This window comes from Stegodyphus dumicola, chromosome X2 (genome assembly GCF_044657685.1).
Source record: "Stegodyphus dumicola isolate Sdum_Otavi_A_Nest chromosome X2, ASM4465768v1".
In the NCBI taxonomy this organism is placed as follows: Eukaryota; Metazoa; Arthropoda; class Arachnida; order Araneae; family Eresidae; genus Stegodyphus; species Stegodyphus dumicola.
In genome coordinates this window covers 21,853,254-21,875,259 of record NC_140781.1, presented here as the reverse complement: position 1 = coordinate 21,875,259, position 22,006 = coordinate 21,853,254, and the positions used below count along the sequence as shown (strand labels likewise).

The 22,006-nt window shown below is 34.6% G+C and overlaps 1 long non-coding RNA gene across 1 annotated transcript; it reads right to left on the bottom strand.

Moving 5' to 3' along the window:
• Nucleotides 1–1,671: 1,671 nt before the first annotated feature.
• LOC118190689 (uncharacterized) lies at nucleotides 1,672–21,798 on the bottom strand. The gene is made up of 2 exons (XR_004758463.2): nucleotides 21,506–21,798; nucleotides 1,672–4,077 (listed from the first exon to the last, which is right to left on the bottom strand). It is a non-coding gene; the product is annotated as an uncharacterized LOC118190689 (long non-coding RNA).
• Between the last annotated feature and the right edge of the window lie 208 nt (nucleotides 21,799–22,006).

Below are 22,006 nucleotides of genomic sequence, written 5' to 3'. Positions count from 1 at the left end.
AGAGAGGCGGACGGAAGAAGTGTCGAGCCGCAGTAGGCCAGTGCCTGGAATAAGCAAGGCTAGATGAACAGTAAAGAATACTGGACTTTCAGTCTTTATAGCACACTGGTATAACCTTTTTTTCAAAATTACGTTTCTCTTAATTATTGACAAGATGTCTTTTGCAATTCTATTTGGCTATTTTAGTTTACTAATTTTTGTTTCTTAAATGGGACGTAATAAATAATGGCTTAGTTGTTAGCGGAGTAAGGTTTCATTTAACATGCCTTCTGATTATATTAAGTTATATAGCGAGGCAGGCTGTCTCAACATCTTATTTCTAGAATGATCCGTCTAATAAGGAGTCTGATTCTATAATTAAGACAAATAATTGCCTAGATAAGAATTGATTTAGATAGATAAGAATCATTATAAATAGATAATGTTCTTTGAATTAAATTTTACTGCTCTGTTTTTCGCATTAACTATGAATAATGAAATTTGATAATTTGTTAATTGTTTATTAATGTTTTGGATTTTAGACTTGAGAATTTATGAAAAATGAATTTAAATAGTGACCACATTTTTCATGTAATTATGATCTAATTGCTTTGACTGGGATTGAATTGTGTGGCCGTTCTCAACTAGCAAGAACAAAATAAGATTTGGAACAAAATATGAATTCAAGACTTCCCGATTTTAGGACGTTTCTAATAACTTCTATTTTTTTATAAATATGGTTGAAGGCAACAGTTGTAACTGCTTAGCTCTCGTATGCAAATTTTGATTATGTAATATATTATTTGTACATATGTCGCACAAAATGCAAGGATGTCATTGATACATATTCTTTAATTTTGGTAACAATTTACTTTGGCTGATACAAAAGAAGCGTCGCTGATCTGGCAGTCCACCTAGTTATGGTGGCTGCTGGTTGTACATGTAGATTTTACCTCCGCTGATCAGATATTAATTCCGATTGGTTTCACCTTAGGACGGAAGCCTGACTGGCGGCGAACGAACGAATAGCCTTGTGGTAAGAAACACCACACTTCTAAAACAGAAAATCTTAATGAGCGAAGGGTTCTCGAAAAATTATTAATATTTTCTTTTATTTTTTTCTTGAAATTAAATGTATTTTTCTCTGCTAAGACTCCCAATTTTGCTGTACACCGTTTGAGAATCACTGCATTAAATAACATAAGAAACACATAATCGTTTTAGCTCGTTACTACTTTTCTGCTCGTATTGTTCCCCCATCTACTCACAGGTTTAACTTGACATATCCACTGCTTGTTTCTCTCTTCCCTATTTTGTGTTAAAATGTATGCAAGTATGAGATAATCTATTGATATAATAATGTTTTTTTATGCTTAACGTTCATTCCTCATGCGTTAATAGTGAAATAGTATCTGTTTGTATAGTTAACTATTAGAAAAGGAACTTTTGTACATAGGCTTACCTTGCTTCCTACATTTTTCTTGTCTAACAAGAGAAAAAGCACGAGAATTGGTTTGTAAGTGTTATGTATAATAACACTTACAAATAATAAAATTCTTCTTTGGATAACTTTTGTAAAATTCTGTTGATGCTTATTAGCCTTATACATTCCCTTTGCTTTTGAAGTTTGCTTGCAAATTTGTAGCTGTCGCAGAAGAATCCTTCAGGAAATCTGCATAGTGAGCTTAATCCTTTGACCGTGAATCATTTTTAATTATGATTACTTACAGGGCTTATTCAGAAAGAAGTAAGATTGAAATTTAAAAAAAAATTATTTTACAGTTTTGACACATCGACTTAATAGCTTTCAAAATATGTCCCTTCTGCAACAACACAACGTTTCCAGCGACTCTGCGAATCACTGATGGCTCCCTGGAACACAGAAACTGGAATGCTCTTCAGCTCCCTCGTTACGGCCTCTTGAATGGCCTGGACCGAGCTGTGGTGCCCTTCTTTCATGACGCTTTTCAGTCGGGGCGAAGAGGACGAAGTCTGAAGGGGCGACGTCTGGGCTATGGGGTGGCTGAGAAGCTATCTAATGTCATGTTAGGACAGGAAGTCCATGGCAGCAAAGGCGATTTGTCTTGGCGCCATTGTCATGATGGAGTTTCAATGGCCCAGCGATTGATGGACGGATGAGGGCGACACGTTTTGAGTCTGAGGCAGTCGGAGTTCAAAATATTTCTCACTTTCACTAAGTTTTGGTCACTTTCTGCCTTTGAAGGGCGTCTTGAAACTTGCTCCTCTTCAACTTGCTCTCTTCCCTCCCAAAACAATTGATGCCACTCAAAAACACTTGATCGACTTCACTCCCATAAGCAGTCTTGATCATTTCGTGGATATCACTCGCAGTTTGACGCAGAATTTCACCGCATAATCCTGTTCTAACAAAAGATTCATTGTGGAGATGACAAGGCACCTTGAAAAAGGCTCACCTTAAACTCGATCTACAATCCGTGAAGGCTTGGAGACGATTGGTGACTGGTGAGCTGGTAGCTATGATCCTCCACAAACCAACCAGCGCAGTAACATTCCCCTCTTTCTCCACGTTTTGGCGGGAAAACATCAGTCCTACTACTTCCCGAACAAACCCTGTATTGTTGTCACAATCTGCTCTACATGGTCCCAAAAGTTTACTTGGTAATATTATTACCGATAATTTATGAACTCCTCACTTGTCTGTGCTCTTTACTGATGCCTTCAGGTACTGGCTTCAGAGCTTGGATTTCCTCAAAGGTGTTATTTTGCAAAGATCAAACTATGTTTTAAAAATTAAAATAAGCTTTAGGTTGCTTCAATAGTTTTACACTGTTCTTAAAAACTATGAATACCAACTGATAGTTTTTACGTATTCAGCAGTATACTTATTAGTTATGGATATACTTTGTATGTATGTAAACATTTATTTATTAGTGAGAAATTTAAAACTGGCAAAATTCAACCTTAAACTCATGTTGGTTTTATCTAAAAATGAGGACAGAGACTCGTGCCACTCTTCCTTGAAAGAAATAATTTTCATATAAACTCAATGTCGGTTGAAACTTTGAATTTTACTTAATTTTAAATTTCAGATTAGCATGCTTTTCTTCCATTAGTATAATCAACATCTTTGCTAATAGTATTTTATACAATAATTTTCTTATTCATATGTGTATTGAAAACTGTCGTTAATGCAATGCTATGCACGAAATGCGGTATAGAAATAACAGTGATATGATTCTATTTAGGATTATTTTGCTAGAAGTAAAATATTTTTTTATACAACTCTCTTGAAGGATAGATTTTGCAACAGGTTAGTGGTAAAGTTTCGTGATTTTAATTTTGATCTATATTTATTTTCATTTATAAGCATTCTCTCAGCAACATTATTACACTATCGCATATTTTGTCATCAGTACTGCATTTTTTTATTAGGAATGTTACAGATCCGTATCCAACAGCTGCAAGTATATAACAAAAGTTTAATTAAAAGTTCTTTTATTACTTTCATATAATATTCAAATGACTACTAAAATGTGACAAGAAGTCACGAGCTCGGTAATTTTTTTTTTTTTTTTTTTTTTTTTTGCAATTAAAAACCCCCTGGGCTTATAAGAGCTGCTCATAGTACATCTACAAGTGTCTCAGTCAAATGAGAGGTGAGATGAACTTCCTTATTTATTTAGTTCAAAGTCAATTTTCCATTTTGTTCACTGCAGTCTGAAAAATTTTATTGAACTGATCTAAACGCTCCTGTTGATCATTTAATCCATTCCTGAATAAATACTTAGAACTTCCTCCTCCACTACCAGAAAGTAAACGTTGCAGCGCGTCTGGAATACGAGCCATTATAGCTGTGACAAGCAATGTTAAAAGCACTGGTGACATTAATCCACCAATAACACTAGATCCGATGAACTGCCGAGACTCCTGAATTTGGGTTTGATGCGGTACTGTGAGTAGGGTGGAAATTAATTTTTTTTCTAAAGGCTTACTAATAACTTCTGAAAATATTAATATCAGTAAAATCAGTATTCCGAACGGGTTGAAAATCCTGAGCTGCATTCTGCTGCACAACTTTCAAATGCAGTCAAAAGTTCTGGGTCTCTTTACGAAAACCTGAAAGGAAAACAAAAATTTATGTGTAAGTTATCATAAATGTAGGAAGGATAAAAATTGCATAAAAGACATAAAATTTTATACATTCAACGTTCTAAATTTGCTAGCAGGTAGAGACACAAATTAAACGCAGTTGCAATTTGATACTGAAAATTGAGCTATAGAATAAAAAAAATGAAGGAAAAAAAAATAAATTAGTGCAAAACTTATAGTGGTCAAAAGTGATTTTGCCAAACGTATAATTTATAGTAATTTTTACGTAATTTAGTGCCCTGATTACAGAGATGAAGTCAGATTTTTTCTTCTGTCACACATAGATATTTTTTGAGAGTGGGGTTAGTATGAAATTATATTTACCTTTGTGGTTGCTCCTGAACAGATTTGAAATCAGGGGAAAACAAAAAAGAATCATTATTCCAATTCCACGTAACAAACGAAGCAAAAAATTCAATTTTCCATAAATATGATGGTTGAATAAATATATACACAGGCGGTTAAAATTTAACTTTGATTTAAAGTTCTATTAAGTCTTGAATTGACGTTCATTAAATGCACATATTTGCCAATAAAGTTTTACTTATAAGTGTTCTCAATTTTTTAGAATTAAGAATCCTTCATATAATAATAATAATAAGCGAAAAAAAACCTTTTACTTAATATTAAAAGTTTAAATTAAAGTAACATTTAAAATCTGCGTCCAATGAAAAACAAATTTAAATACACAGTTTTTTTAAATTAAAAATATATAAATGATATATATGTTACCGTGAAAGACCAAAATTGGAGAATATCGACTTTCACCGGAGAATGTCAACATTCACCAAATACGTCGGTGAAAGATCGAATATTGCACTACATTCTTGTACATTCGGAACCTCACCGGCGTATGTCGACAATCACAGATATGCTCTGGTGAAAGTTGAAAAGAGAGGTTATAAAGTGCCGTAATAGTTTAAGTTGTTGCAATAAATAAGATTTGAATCACATAATTTTGTAAGATTTTTAATACTGTTATTTTATTTTCTCATTTAGAACGTACTGTATAATTAAGTAAGTTTTTAACTTCTATTATTTTCCTTTCTCATTTTGAATGTATTGTGTGTTTTAGGTTCTTATGTTCTAAAGTTCTTATTTCAAGTCTCAAGTGCGTTTATTCGCGACTGAATTACGGAGAAGAAAATATAATATTGTTATATGTTCAACATTCACCATTAGTACATGGTGAATGTCGACATTGACCGGTGTAAGTCAGAAATAAGAGTATTTGGAAAATATTTCGGACATACACCAAGAGACTATGTGAATGATGACATTCGCCGGTGAAAGTCGACATTCTCCAGATTTCGTTGTTTCACCGTAACATATATATATATAATTAAAACTGTTCCTAAGTGAAATGCGTAATTGAAAGGTTCGTTTTTTCAACATACTTTGACAAAAGAGTATTTGAATAGCAGTTTAAATTAAGTTTTTTTTCAGTCATTTAAAATAGTAGCGTTAATATAGATAAACACTGCACATAGAACGCTATATTCTCTTCAGAAATTAAGGGTGCGAAATTCAGAGTCCCACAAGAGGATATTTATGATTCAGGTACCAATAATTCATATGTTTTCTTTAACGAATGCTCCTAACAGGCTCCATAAAACTAATCTTTTCATATTTTTAAACCAAGCGTGTAATGGGTTTTCGGATTAGGATTTGAGAGGCTCGAAAATACACGAAAATTCGAGTTTTTGAATCTCGAATGTTTTTCAAGATTCACGGGATATGAGTATTTGAAAGCAAATTTCCAAGCCGTGAGTCTTATGACCAAAGTATAAAGTAACTTAACTATATAAAATTTTCTTACAAGTATATTAATTGAAAGATTATGGTATTTTGAATAACATGAATGATAGTTAATGTTTTATGAATTTAAATTTTATTTTTTGAATTTTCTTTATCATTACTATTAATATTATTTTTAATTTATTAGTTATTACTTTAGCGAAGAATTTAATTATTAGTTTATGAATTTTAATTAATATTATTTTAAATAATATTTCCATCTTAAATGCATTTCATGTACTTTGGCCCATGACGTAGCAAGAGTGTCACAGTTTGATCCACAGTCCTTGCCTGTTCTGACATAAAGAGAGTTACAATGATAATTTTAAATCTGAACTAAAAACATCCTTTTACATAGTAAACATTTGATCCTCTTGTGTTATGCCTTGTTCTCCACTGCTTATTGAAATCTCATGGTTACCCTTACACAGTTGCGAAATATGATTTGTTACCAGACCGCTGCAAGTATATTTTCTAAGTTCCTAGTTCACTTGTTTATTTTAAACTTATGTCATATTCTGTGGATTATTTTTGTATCGTAGAGCTGTTAGGTTATTCGGAGTGGTAGAAATGCAAAATCAGCTATGCTCTCCCCGGGATTCGAACAATGGAGCTTCTGGTTGTTAATCGGACATGCCACCAGTTACACTATGAGAGCAAGCACAGAGAAAGGCAATAATTTATTATATTCTCTTCTACTCAAATAGCAGATGGGGTGAGAGGGTTGATATCTTGTCAGCCAAATTCGGATAAAGTTCAGATTTTTGGAGCAGGAGAAGGACAATAAATCAGCTCTGTATTCTCAGGAATTCGAACCACAGATCTTCTAACTGCTAACTGGTTGCTGTACCAGTTATACCACGAGAGCACGTTGGTGCAAAGTTGATAATTCCCTATTTCACTTGGCATACGATAGGTTTGCCATATAATAGCTTGGCAGCTTTGTGTAACTTCGTTTCAGAAATCTGTACCGTTATCAGAATGAGGAATTTTTAATGTCCCAAAAGTGGTGAAATGTCCTAAACATAAAAGTGCGACTACCTTAGTCTTTCTCGAACGTAATGGTTGCAGATAATACAACAAATTCACGAACTTTGTCAAATTGTCGTGATATATCAGTATGAAGTTTGGCTTATCTTGCGGATCAATTAGATCAGTTTGGCATAAGGAATCAGTTTCGTTGAAAAGTATTGGGTCTGGATTGGAATATCATGTTTTTTAATGTTTCATGGTTCTTTCAATGGGGCTTGCATAACCTCAGAAATAAAGCAACTGACAAAGGGCGTTTTTATGCTTGCGATTTAGTTTCAGAATCATCTGACTTCTTTCGACAAAGCCAATGGTGATATGAATCTCTTCCATTACTTTAAAGAATGCAAACTTGATAAAGAATTTCATCTTTTCCACCCGATATTCATGATACGAATTTCTCTTCCGATGCTGAGAACTCTTTTAATGCCATACTGTTTTAAATATGTACAGTGTTCGTTCACAATTACAATTTTTGCATCTTTCACATCAGTCAAAAGAGAATTATACTTTTCATTAGTTAAACGAAAGTTATAATTTGTTGTTCTGTTATCAAACAGTGCCCTTAAAATTCGCTAAAGTCATTTAGATTGACGTTGCTTATTTTGATTGAGACAAGCGTCGCTTGCAAATATTAAAATGCACAGAGAGAAGACCTATTGAAAGCTGATTGTTATGGGCTAGCTTTTAGTATCTCTCGTCAGTAAATTCTGACAATACCTTTGCCTGTTTCTGAAAGGGGAAGCTTGTGTAATTTTCTAGAGATTTCGAACATTTTTATTGCAACATAGACAGATGAGTTAAAAAAAAAAAAAAGACTAAAAAATGCAAAAATAATCTTTCAGGTAGAAAGGAACTTCACAAAACCCAGCTGAATATAAAAATGTACAGAATGAAAAAAAGTATATGTAAAATATGCTTTAAAAGTATATATAAAATATGCAATTATGGAAACGTAATTTGCTACCTCCTTCCATCACGGAAAAAATTTAATCAGACAATGCAGAAGTCATAAGTTTGATCATATTTTGAATCCAATGAAGAAAAAATAATTAATGAAATGACTGTAAAATACTTAATAATTCACAATAATACACTGCTGGCCATTAAAATTGCAGTACCAGGAAGGAATGGTCTGACGAACGTCAAAATGACATGACAGGAAGAAGAGGTTGGGATATGCAAGTAATTAGTATTTCAGCCCATTTAGACGACGCAGGAGGGAGAAACGACATTTGAAGATCAGCATAAAAGAAAAGTTGTGTAGTGTATTTCTCATTCGGAAAGAGCTTTGTAAGTTTGGAGTTTGCTCAGAATATCGTGCTATGTCTTGACTAATAAGAAAAAATGCTTACCAGCAAGTGTCGGAACGCGATAGAGGTAGGATCATTCGTATCGAGAGTGTGGATTATCGTTTTTTGGTATTGCAACTCGCACTGGTCAACATCCAACCACTATCTTGCGATTATGGAATCAATGGGTTGCTGAGGGTCATATTGAATGGCATGCAGGGTCTCAACGCCTTCTTATGGCTAACGCCCAAGAACACAGACATATTATGAGGTCAGCCCTACAAAACTGCATGACCACATCACGGACCATTAGCCATAAAAGAGACATGTTTGAAGCACGCCTAGCATCCGCTCGTACGGTGTGTCGACGTTTACAACCGCGTGGACTATTAACACGACGACCATTACTTCGGCTTTTCTTGACAACAGCATAAAGAGACGGCGACTCTGATGCTCCGAATTACAAAGCTGGATACAGAAGTGGCACAACGTCATCTTTTCAGACAAGGACGGGTTCTTCGCGCAGTATTCTGATGACGGTATAAATATCTGGAGGCTCCGAGGAGATCGCACGTCGCCTGCTTGCATTTGATATCAGCATATAGGGGCATTGAACCTGGTGTAATGGTTTGGGCAACCATCTGGTACAAGACACGCACATCTCTAGTTCGGCTAAATGGTAATTTGTACGCAGATCGGTATATTTCTGACATCTTACGTCCGGCAGGTTGTGCCCTATCTTCGAGGCCTGCCAAACGCCATCTTCCATCAAGAAAATGTAAGACCACATGTTGCACGTCGTGTTTTGGCCTTCCTTGATCCTCATGTTATTCGATTTTTGCCCTGGCCTGCACGGTCTCCAGATCTGTCACCCATTGAAAACATCTGGTCATGGGTTGCTGAGAGCCTGGCCTGCCACCCTTCTTCAGCGAATACAGTTGTTGAAGTGCGTCATAGACTTGAAGCAGCATGCAATGATTTGCCCGTTTCTGTCATCCGAACACAGTTCGACTTCATGTCTAACCAGGTAAGGGTTTTCTAGATACCAAGGATGGCAGCTGTTTCTGCTAATTTCGCGTCCCTGTAAACCCAAAAACTGCTTACAAATGTAATCATTTTATCTTCATGCCGTACTGTTTACATACAATAAATATCTTTTTTGTATTTGCTTTATGATGCTGCAATTTTAATGACCAGCAGTGTATTAAAATAGTGTGAAAGGCTCTAAATAGGAAATAAATTATGAGGATACCAAGCTTTAACTGTTCCTTTGATAATGAAATCAACAAAAGGTGAAAAATAGCAGCTGGAGATCGAAAAATGCGGAAATGATGAACAAAGAATATGCTAATAAGGAAATTTATGAATAATAAAATTTCCGCTAATAGTAAATATAATGTATAGAAAGCCTAAAGTACTATTAATAATAATAAGTACACCTTTCCATGAGAGAAAGAAACACTGAAAATTTTGATTTAGCATTATCTAAATTTTAAGGTGCTTTTATGCCAAAAGGTCCTTCATGAGAACAATTATACATGCGTATTGTATTACATTATGTCTCTCGTGAAGAATTATGCTAATATATATATTCACATAAAGGGTTGGAAAACTTCATGATCTGGAAAGGAGATTTAATAGAAGAAAATTCTATCAAAGTAACTTACGGGATTTTTTTCCAAGAAAACGGAAACCGATATTTTTTTTTTTTTTTTTTTTTTGCTATTTTTTTATTATATTCTCTATCAAGATAAAGTTTTAAAAACAGATTTTAGGTACTATCCGGAAAGTTTTTATCAAAAAATAGGTTAGAAGGTAATCGAAAGCCAACACCCAGCCTGTTTACTTCTGTACTGTACTGTGGCAGAAGCTCAATAAGATGCAAGAATTATGGGTCGAAATTAAGACAATGGTTAAAAGAAGGCAATGTGATTCTCCGTATTGGGCCTGAAGTTTCAAGAGCGTCTCAGTGCAGCACAGTCTCAGTGAAAGTCTTAGTGATCGATGCATCACAGCGTAAGGTACCGGTCCCACAAAACATAGTTGGGGATAACCCGTTTAATATATGGTGACATCTGGCTGCTGCATTAGCCATGCGAATAACATCTCGCTGATTGTTTGAGACAGTTGATTGTAGTCTCATTGATTGCAGTCAGCTGTCATTTCCAAAGATTATCATTATCACCAAATCTTCATTGTGAATGCTTGAAATTGTGTTGCCTCAGAGATAATAAATGGCACAGTGATGTATTCAGTGTTCTCAACAACGATGATCGTTGACTGAATGTCACACAATTCGCCAGCGTGCATTTAATGTTTAGGCTGCCATCAACATCAACCCCGCCGATCATATCTAATATGCATAACGGGTGCCATGACGGTACGTTACTGAGTAAAAGAAGTACCTCAGCACATTGCAGATATGTATCCTTACGAATTTTGCACATATATATATATAATTTTAGAGAAATTATATGTAAAAATGTAGTATCATTTGTATGAAGTAATAGGAAAGGTCTCAAGAGAGTGAAGTTTCGCTGGAAAAATAAGGTTGTAGGGCATCCAATTAACATTAAAGAAGCTGGTGATAATTTTGGTGACTCATTTTTGTCGCCGAATTCGGCAAGAAATCGCCAAATGTCGCCACTTTTGGCGACCGTTTGGTGACATATCGGTATGAACCCTGTAATATGTAAATGTAAGCATATTCGGCCCTATGTTACTGTAACTGTGTACGCGTTCCAGCAATTTCGAGAAATTCAAGGTACTGAAAATTTATTTTGCGGCCGGAAAAAAACTATATAAGAGCGGAGGGTGCATCAATTCTCAATTTTTCGTTTAGATTTGAGCGCGGAGTCTTGAGAGATCTAAGTTTCTGAGATCTCCGCGAGAGCTTCGCTGTTTAGATCAGCTTTGCATTGCGTTGTGTTTAACTTTCTTAATAGTTTGAAGTGATAACTACCGATTTTGATCTTTCATACTGAAAAGGGCTGTACAAGGGCTTTTGTGAAAAGTTCCAGAAATGTAAGGTCCTTCTTTTGGAAAAATAAATTTTACCAAGCTATCACCGGTTCTGTGTACATTCAATTCATTACGAACCCCTACGCGCTTAGCAGTTTGTTTTTAGAGTCGGGGTGGAGCTGAATGCTGGTGACAACTGTGAATGCTGAGCAAGTAAGATAACTGGTGACAATCTTATTTCAGCTCCATTTAAAAAGAAAGATGGATGGGGGCTATGAAACTCGGAGTCCGCTAAGGAGTGTGTAACAACTCCCCTGCCGAAACAACTAGCCCTGAAAATGGATATCGCTCCAACATCGAACCCATACCCGACCGCTGCGGCAGAGCACCGTCCTGCGAAGACTCAAGTCGCAGTGAGTAGGAAGTTCGCAGCGGTGTGGTTTGAGGATGTAGGGCGTTAGCATTCCTGGATCCGCCACTGGTACAGATCTTGATAGTAGTAACAAATACTCAAGTGAGAACCTTGGGAACCACTGTGGTGAAGGTCACGTACGAAGGAAGTGCAGAACAGCCCATGACATGGAAACTAAGACCACTCTCCAGCAAGGAGGCAGGAAACAAATTAAGGGCTATCTCGCGGAGCAGAGAATGCCAGATATTGGGGAGCCTAAGCCATTAAGAAAGGCGAAGTGGTTGCAGCTTCGAAGAGCCAAACATCGGAGTTACTGCAGAATGTACAACTAAGTGATGAGGAGAGGAGTACTGCAAATGTGTCATTCAAGAATTTCAAGATGCTTCTCCCTCACATCTTCTAGCATAATTCGAACCAGTTTGATCCGGCATAGAATTGGTATGGGAATCATCCATCAATCCAGCAATATTCAAGACGTCTACGGATTGCTAAACAGGACGAGGTAAATAAAAATTCTATTAAGACATGAAAGAAAGAGACTTTATCGAGCATTCACCAAGTCCTTGGGCCTTACACATCGTCCTGTCAGAAAGAAATATTTAACTAGATTTTGTGTTGACTATTGCCGGTTAAACGAGGTTATGAAGAAAGGCAGCTACCCTCTTTTCAGAGCTGAAGACCTTCTGGACACTCTTTCTGAAAGGAAAAAGTTTTTGATGCTTGATTTAAAGAGCGGACATTGGCAGGTAGAGATACATCCTGATGACCGAGAAAAAACGGCATTTACTACAGGATAAGGACAGGTTAAGCCATTTGGATTATGCAATGACTAGAACCATTCGAACACCTGATGGAGACCGAACTGAGAGGTCTTTCTTAGGAAGCCAGTCTGATATATCTGAATGACATAATCATAGTCAGGGAAAGTTTTGAACAGCATATAGGAAATATTATGAAGGTGCTGCAGAAAATTTAAGGAAGCCACTCTAATTTCATGTCCAGCCAAATGTAAATTGTTCAGACAGGAAGTAAGCTACATCGGACATGTCATCTCTGCCGAATGTGTGTGTGCGAATCCAGAAAATGTGTCGGCAGTTAAAGACTGGAAGACGTCCCGAAAATATCCATAAGATATGATGATTTCTGGGGTTTGCATCTAATACAGGAGATTTGAGAAGGACTTTTCTTCCGTCGCAAGATGGCCTCACAAACTGACAGAGAACAAGCAGAAATTGACAGAGAACAAGTGTCTTTCTAAACTGGGGATGATATATTGTGTCACCAAGAAAGTGTTGTTCGCCATAATCATAGTCGTAAAACATATCCAGCATTACATCTACTGCAGAAAATTTCTACTCTGCACAGATCGTGCATCCTTGAACTGGTTCTTAAATTTCAAGAATTCTGAAGGCTATCTAATCAGATGATTAGATAGATTGCAGGGATATGACGTCATTATTCGCCATCGGAGAGGATCGTCGCACAGAAACGCTGACGCTCTGTTTGGAAGACTCTATTCAGAAAGCTGCCGATATTTTTCCAGGCCCGAAGCGAAATACGATTTGGCTTTAATACGGTCGCATATTAAGTTACAATTTCAATATCGTCTGAAACAGACCCAGGGAGCATAACAGAAATCAGGAAAAACTAGTTGGAAGACGGCGACATTAGATGCATAGATGACTAAATAGAAATTTCAAATAACAAAACTTGCTGGCAGGGCATTTCGATTTATGGTCCTACGGCAAAACAATATTGCACTCTCTGGGACTTACTGTATATACTTGGAGTGTTTTCGAACATAAACTTCTTAAAATCTCATTTATTTCAAAATGAAATTCCGCATTTACCTGCCATATAAAAGACTAAAATATCTGATAAAATCGTGTCAACAGAAGATAATTAATCATGAAAGACATTACATACTCTTTTTATTTAATGATCGAGTTTTCTTCTATGAGTTAACAGTTAAAGAATAGAAGTTTTTCAACTGAAACTTTGTTTAATACTGTTCGTATTGTAAAGCGCATTTTATTTTATTCTGCTTTTCATTAGCCCTCGTTCAGGATGCAAATGAGTTAGGGCTACGGTTTAGAGTGCTTTAGATATGCAGCTTTCGGCAGCGAAGTTCGAAACTTTACTTCTTTTTACCCAGCTCTGCCAGTTAGTTGTATTCCAGCATTAGTCAGTTTGCTAGCCAAAGTATAAGGCTACGCAATTAGTTTAGGTTGCTTTTTGGATTATCTGTTACTTAACACCATCAAGTGGAGTTTGATTTTAGCGCAAGTTGTGCCTTTTGTTAGTTTCAAGTTTTAATAAAAAGATTTATGCAAACTTCAAGAAATCCAATAAGATAAGCTTGATTTAATTTGCCTCTTTTGTAAAGTACAATGAGTAAAAACATTGATGTCTACGAAAAAAAAATAAATAAATAAACTCATAAAATATTTTATTAAACGAATAATAAGTAATAGCGAATAGTAAGTTTGTACTTCTACAAAATTTAGATAAGATATTTACTTTTGCCAAACATGGAAGTGTTTATTTTGAAGAACTCAGAGTTTTTACTTCAAGAATCATTATTTAGTGAAGTTTAATAAAACGCAATAAGAAACACATCTCGGCATGAATAGAGGATGGTTAAGTTGTGTTTTCTGAATATGGTTAAGCTGACGTTGACTATCAGCTAAGGGAGAAATGTGTTCGTGGAGAACCTTTTAAGAGAAACTGCTTCGTATTCATGTTACACAAGGGAATGGTAGTTCCCCCTGCTGGCAGAAATAGTAACGAAAATTAACCAGGCAGTCAACCCGTTCGCCTGAGCTCAAATTCGACACAAATTACCAGTTTTCAGCAGTATTTAACCGTTCAGCCACTAATGCGGCGCAGAAGGGAGGAGAAAAAAAATTATTGGCGCTGTCATCACAGGATTGGTAACTTTAAAAGCACAAAATTCTTTTAATTACATGCTCCCCATATTTTATTTCTACCTTTTAGTATATGCCATATTTAATGTTGCACATCGCTTCTTTAGAACATAAGTCGTTTTTGAATATTTATTTCCTAACATAAAATTAGCAAACCAACAACCGTGTGTTTGGCTTAAATTTTAGTTAAGACTCTATCGATTTCGATTGCAAACAAGTCTCTCTTCATGAGGAGCAAAGAAATCTGCAACGAAGCGAAAACCATGGTTATATTTATACCTAAGAGGAGAAAAGCGAAAGAGAAGGTTGCGCTATCTGTTGTCTGAATTAGTATTCAGACTTAAATTTAAGAACTAATTTAATAGAATTTTAAAAGCGTTAGGAAGGTAGGAATTGGAGTTAAATTCATTAACTAAACGAGCTAAAGCTTTGTGAATATGAAAGGTTAAAAAAAAATAACAATTGGAAGAAGCTTTTTGGAAAATTTTTGCAGAGCCAGAGTCAAATTTATTTTCTCTTAGTTAATCAGAACACGGGTCAAGTATTAATGAAGAGAATTCATTACACGCTAATGTTATTACGCTAATTTATACCTGCTTCAAAGCATAGATTTTTAAGATTTATTTTAAAGAATGGTACATCCCTGTCAAACGATTTAAATATAAAAAATCGTCGGGGGAAGATTTTTACCTTAAACTCTATTTGAAGCATTTGTAAGTATAAATGATTTGTATGTATCGATGATAAAGATACCAGAGAAATAACTTAGTTTGAGGTAATGCGAATATTAGATACATCAGTGCTCAGAAATGTTCAAACAAATGTATATGATAAATCAGCATTTATACATATGTGGACGGGAATTTTCTTTATGTATGAAAGAATTATAGTTAGTTACTGAAGTTAATATTATAAGAAAAATAATAAAGCATAGTAACGAAAATATAATGAAGAATTTATAATAAATATAATAAGCTATATTTATTATAACTTATTATATTATAATATATTATTAAATATAGTAGAGTAAAAAATTAATAACAAAGAATGCATTTTAGCTGAGGCAGCAGAATTTAAGTTTCATATGCTAAATATATATTTGTTTTTATGAAGCACACGGAAGTGATATTACAATTGCAATTTTTTATTCTAAATGCATTTTATTTTAGATATTTGATATAATATGCATCGAAATTACATGCTTTTGATTAACAGTTCATTTTTGGTTTAACAATTTTTAGTGTCAATAAAACTAAAATTTAGACATCGATTCAATTAAAATATAAATATAAGATTTTCCCTCCTTCTTTCGTAAGTTTTACGAAATATTTACATATTTTAATGTCTGGGAATTGCTTAATTTTTGCTTTTTGGTAAAAGATTACTCTTATTCTATCTCTCTATATATTAAGATTCTCTCTATGTCTCTCTATATAGAACAAACAATCTGACATCGCTCATGGCGCTACCATTCATTTTCCCGACAGAAAGAGATCCACAGCAATTAGTAATCTGTTGGGCGACCTGCACTCGAGCCCAGATCGCTCGAAATTTCTCTGTATGTGTAGTTCTATTTTAAAACAATGGATAGAGACGAAATGTTAGTAGTATTGCTCCTATCTTCTTATATATCCACGATGATAATCGTGTAACATTTGAATAAGTGCTAAAAATAAGAGTCATTTTTTACTATTCCGTCGACCATATAGTTGTCGCCAAGCAGCACGATTTAGCGCCAGTCATGGATATGTGTGAGGTAACAACACATATATAACAACTGCGCTTTCAGTTGATGTAACCCGATTTAATCTCGATAAGCCATGTTTTGTTTTTATGAACAAGGTTACAGATGAACTGCTATTGCTGTGTTTTTTTTTAAACAAATGATTAAAATTTTGGACCTGCCTATTACAGGACAGCAAACAGTGGATTATTTTCAAAGTTATGGTAGCTTGCTATATAAGGAAAAGGTATATTAATGGACAGGATGCGACCCGCTGAATATAAATTGGAACAATTACCATCGGGATGTTTGAACTCATAGCGTCCTAAACTGAACTGCCTGTAAAATTGGAGGGACTAATAAAATAGTAAAGATCAACTAAACCCTTTCTGTAAAACGCAAAAAAAGAAGTGGATAGAGTACTGATTGTTTATTAAATAAAGAAGGGTAATTTGCTTCCAAATTCCGCCGGAACGGTTCGCGCAACTTTGAACGAGTTTCCGCCAACTTTCACGGTAGACGGAATATTATTTCGTAAGTACCAAAATGAGTACTTTAAATCCCACGCATAGCATTCTTAGAACAAGGCTAAAAAGGGAGTTTTGCGGTATCTCTCAGAAGAATTACGAAAAGATCTCAGAATCTCGGTCCTGAACTCAAAATAATGGGGCTCTAAAGCTTAATTACTCAAAGTAAATTATGAGGAAGAATTTGTTAAATATTTTTAAAAAACAATTCCTGACTTCACAATTGAAGAAGAAATGAAAGAAAATAAGCTAATAGAATTTCGAGCTAAAATAAATAAAGATGAATACGGAAATTCGAATTTGAAAATTCAGAAAGAAGCTCAAGAGACTGGACTCTTACTTTCAATGCTGACGGAAGTAAGAGCAGCGCCATACCACCAATAGATAAAATTATTACCTAAATTAAATTTGAGGAATGGTGATATTATATCATATTTATTTTTATTTGAAAGCGAAAAGAATACAGATGGATATGAAAGACTGATTTTCAACTTTACTCACATTGTTACCTTCAGAGATACTAAAACTCATAGCAAAGGAATCAGAAGAATGTTTTGTGAGGATTATATGTGCATTACATGTTGTGCTCAAGAGATTTAAAATAAATCTCGAAAGCTTTCAGAAAAAAAAAAAAAAAATGTTTTGCACCAAACACAAATGTGGAGAGACTGATGTGGGGAATTTATATCCCCAAAGTTATGCATCCTATCATACTGTTTGCTACAAAGCATTTGTTAAAATTTCTTATATAACGTTCCTTTACTGTCTGATTTGTTACTTAATTGCGAGGAAAGAAGTTTTGCGGTTCGAGATGTTATGTTTAAAGGCTAGATAGACTCAGCGTATAACAAATCGCACTTCTTTTCAAAAATGGGTTTCAAACAAACGTTTTAAGACCAAAATTTATTGCAAACCGTTTTCTATCTTTTATGATTCCCTAAGCAACGATTATCTCCTTAGAAATAAAAAATGTTATTGAACAAATACACATTGAACATTATGACCATATTTACATATGTTACCGTGAAAGACCGAAATTGGAGAATGTCAACTTTCACCGGAGAATATCAACATTCACCAAATACGTCGCTGAAAGATCGAATATTACACTACATTCTTGTATATTCGGACCCTCACCGGTGTATGTCGACAATCACAGATATACTCTGGTGAACGTCGAAAAGAGAGGTTATAAAGTGCCATAATAGTTTAAGTTGTTGCAATAAATAAGATTTGAATCACATAATTTAGTAAGTTTTTATTAATGTTATTTTATTTTCTCATTTAGAACGTACTGTATAATTAAGTAAGTTTTTAACTTCTATTATTTTCCTTTCTCATTTTGAATGTATTGTGTGTTTTAGGTTCTCATGTTCTTAAGTTCTTATTTCACGTCTCAAGTGCATTTATTCGCGACTGAATTTCGAAGAAGAAAATATAATATTGTTATATGTTCAACATTCACCATTAGTACATGGTGAATGTCGACATTGACCGGTGTAAGTCAGAAATAAGAGTATTTGGAAAATATTTCGGACATACACCAAGAGACTATGTGAATGTTGACATTCACCGGTGAAAGTCGACATTCTCCAGATTTCGGTGTTTCACCATAACATATACACGAAGCCTCGTAGCAATTATCTAAACGAATATACGACTTTAAATCCCACCTGAAGAGTAGAGATCTGAATTTACGAATATCTTCTCAGTCCAGTGGCATGAATCATATTCTAGTATGGTCCAAGTCGAAAAAACGGGACTCGGCTATTTCTGGATGAAAAGGATATCCAGAAATAGCTGCAGATTTCTACACAATTAAAAGCATATACACATGACTTCCATATTCATCACGGATTAATAGCTAGTTTTCTCCATGCCTTTTTCTTAGGTTTTTAGCTCTCGATTTTCTTTCTTTCTCTCTTATTATGAGCCTTTAAGCCTGTAACGCATTTGCTTCAAATTTTATTGAATAATTTTCTTCCTTTTTTCCTTTTACAGGCTTTTTTTCTCTCTGTCCTTTGTATATATACAATTATGGTTTAGAAGTTCTGAGGAAGAGCCTGAGCCTTCATCTGGAAATTACCGTATTTATGCGAATCTAATGCGCCATCGAATCTAATGCGCATCCCCATTTTAAAACTTTAAATAATAAAAAAATTGTTTGTCGGCGAATGTAATGCGCATCAATGATATGAGGAATTTATTGAATCTTATTTTATACAACAATGGATTTGTATATAAACTATCAATTAATGGTTTGATAATTTTATTTAAATTTAGATACCATATTTTATACAACAATGGATTTATACATAAAGTAGCAGAACATAGATTTAACCTATTAGTGGGCTATTGTCATGTTAAACAATCATTGTTAATTAGCACCGTATATAGTATTTTGTTATTAGTACCGTATATACGGTACCTATCGTAAAATATGAGCATGAAATAAATCGTAACATTTCTATCTAGCTAAAAGTTTCTACAATCAGTGCTTAATAGTAAACGTCTTTATTCACTAATGTTTTCATCACTGGAATCCTCGCAGCTCTCTTCGTCAGAAGCAGATTCATTTCTTCTTTCCTCATCATCGTCATCGTCATCCTCGGCGTTCCAGAGCACGTCATCGTCACTGCCATTCAATGAATTTGAAATGCAGCGTTTCTTGAAAGATTTTACAATCAAAGATCTTCAAAGATCTACAAAGATCTTCCTTTGGGAGGGCCAGTGAATTTCTTTCTACTAGCTTTAGTTGCAAACAGTGCCAATTTCTGTTGCCGCCACAAGCGAACATTGCTCTCAGCTACGTTGAACTCTCTCCCTGCCTTTCTATTGCCATTTTTTTCAGCATAAAGAATTACTTTACGTTTGAAAGTAGCTTCATATGACATTCTTCTCTGTTTGCCCTCCATTTCGTGACTACGTGCTCTACAGTTTGTATCCTCTATGCAATAATGTGTCAACGGTAAATGTAGTCGAGAAATTTGGTTGACGTCATCGGCGAACTTTGCACTCGAATCTAATGCGTCATCGAATCGGCCAATTTTGAATACTACATTTGGCCAAAAACGATGCGCATTAGATTCGCGTAAATACGGTATCTTAATCTATGTTAATTTTCAGTATATTTTTTTAACACTTTTAAGCACATTCTTGCACTTATTTTATTTTATTTTAAATTAATGCCAGTCTTTTACTGCCCATTCCTGATCAATACTTTTAAAGATGAGTGCCCTTCATTTTTCAACAGATTATAAAATATGCAAATTATTTAAAAATGTTTCTAAGAACAAATTTCGCAGAATAAAATGAAGTTAATATAACTCCAAAACAGAGTTACAGGTTTCAGGCATTGAGGCCCAGACGTGTAATCAGAAACTAGCCTACTTCTTTCTGCAAATCTACATCAGGCTGAAACAATGAGGTGAATTGTATATAAATAACTTAGGTTTTAACCAAAGTTTTTATTGCGATGGCTAAGTATAGTTTAGGTGTAAATTATTTATAATTAATAAAAACCTATCAAAAATGGAAATGAGCAACGGACTTCAATTTTCGTGTAGATGGTGTATGAAAACTGTAAGAGATGTATGATAGCATATTAAACTGTAGATAAAATTAAGAAATCTGTAAAAACCACAGCAGACTAAAGCAAAAGCAAGACGATTAATGAATAAAATAGATGCATTTTTACCAACATTGTAGATGATAATAAATTCTGAAATGAGCAATATGAGATATGAAACATCAAGACCACTAATGCATTACAAACATGTCTTCTGCAGTTGCAGTTAAGAATTTTGTGAACTTTTTAAACTAGAGTTCAGTAATTCAGTGGACATCACGCTTACAGTCTCAATATTTCCACAATATTTATCTTTTTCGAAAGTTACAATTTATTTAACACCACACATTCAGTGTTTGTAAAAACTAGTACTTTTTAACTTTCTAAGTTGGACCTTCCCTTAATTTTTAAAATTTCCATTTTTGATTATCTTTACTTTTATTTATTTATTTTCTAATGGCGGGCACTTGCCTGTAATGACATTGGCCACCACTACGGCCACTACCATTTTTTGTGGAGGCACTTAATAGGCGGCCACCGTTACCTCTTATGAAGGGACAGACAAATTTTACATTCATGCCTTCTTCGGGATTCGAACCCGGGGCTTTCGGTATCGCAGTCAGGCGTACCATCTGAGCGGCCTTTTTATTTTTATAAAAGACTTTTAATAATAACTATAAATAAAAATTCTTCTGTTAGTAGATTTAATGTTATAATTCATTTAATTTATAATTGAGGACTAAATTAAAGTTGAATTTTCAGTAACAATAAAATACTTTTAAGTGTTTAACTGAGTCGAGTTAATTTAGATTTCATAAAATGCTTCAAATTGCTATGTTTTTAAAGAGCAAATTTCACGCAAATTATTTTTCATATTTTAAGATTGTGTTTTCCTCCAGTAGATTGAGGAAATTTGTTACTGCGATGTTCCATAATCACTCATCGCACTATTACCCTTGAAAGAAGGGGCAAGTGAAGTATCAAATGTATGGTAATATTATGGTACATAGTAAATCATTAAAAATTCTGAATGAAGTTATGGGATTGATAGCTGTGTAATTAGATAGTTATCAGCTTCTGGGAAGTTACATGTAACGATACCGTTCTTTTTAAGTCATCAAATTCGATAGTAGATAAGAGAAGATAAAAACCTACTTACTTATGAGAAACGAAAAGTAAAACAAATCTTGTCGGAGAATTTCTTAAATGCGAACCTTTTAGAACGGTGTCGTCTTTCCAACTGTCTTGTTGTCGGTTTAGTCATAAAATCACTTGCTGTTACAACCAGTTTGCACTACTAAAAATTTGCCGTCGGCAGCTGCATCTGTGCTTTAAATACACCGGGGATACAAGATCGTTCATTTAGGTTTTCAAGTTCATTATCCATGTGAGTTGCAAATAAAACAGAATATTCGTTTAGTGACCTGTTTTAGAAAGCTGATGTCACTGACACGGATTCCTAGCTAGTTGTTTCAGTAATTAAATAAAAAATTCTTCATGCGGTAGGTCCTCGTGATAAGGAAGCGACACCACAGACTTGAAAGGTCAATACTTACTTCCTTAAGATAAAAGGAAAATTTCGAAATTTTACTTTTTCTCACCTTATTTATTGTTATGACGCTAAGCAATCTGCTTTCATTGATGAGAAGATATTAGTTGC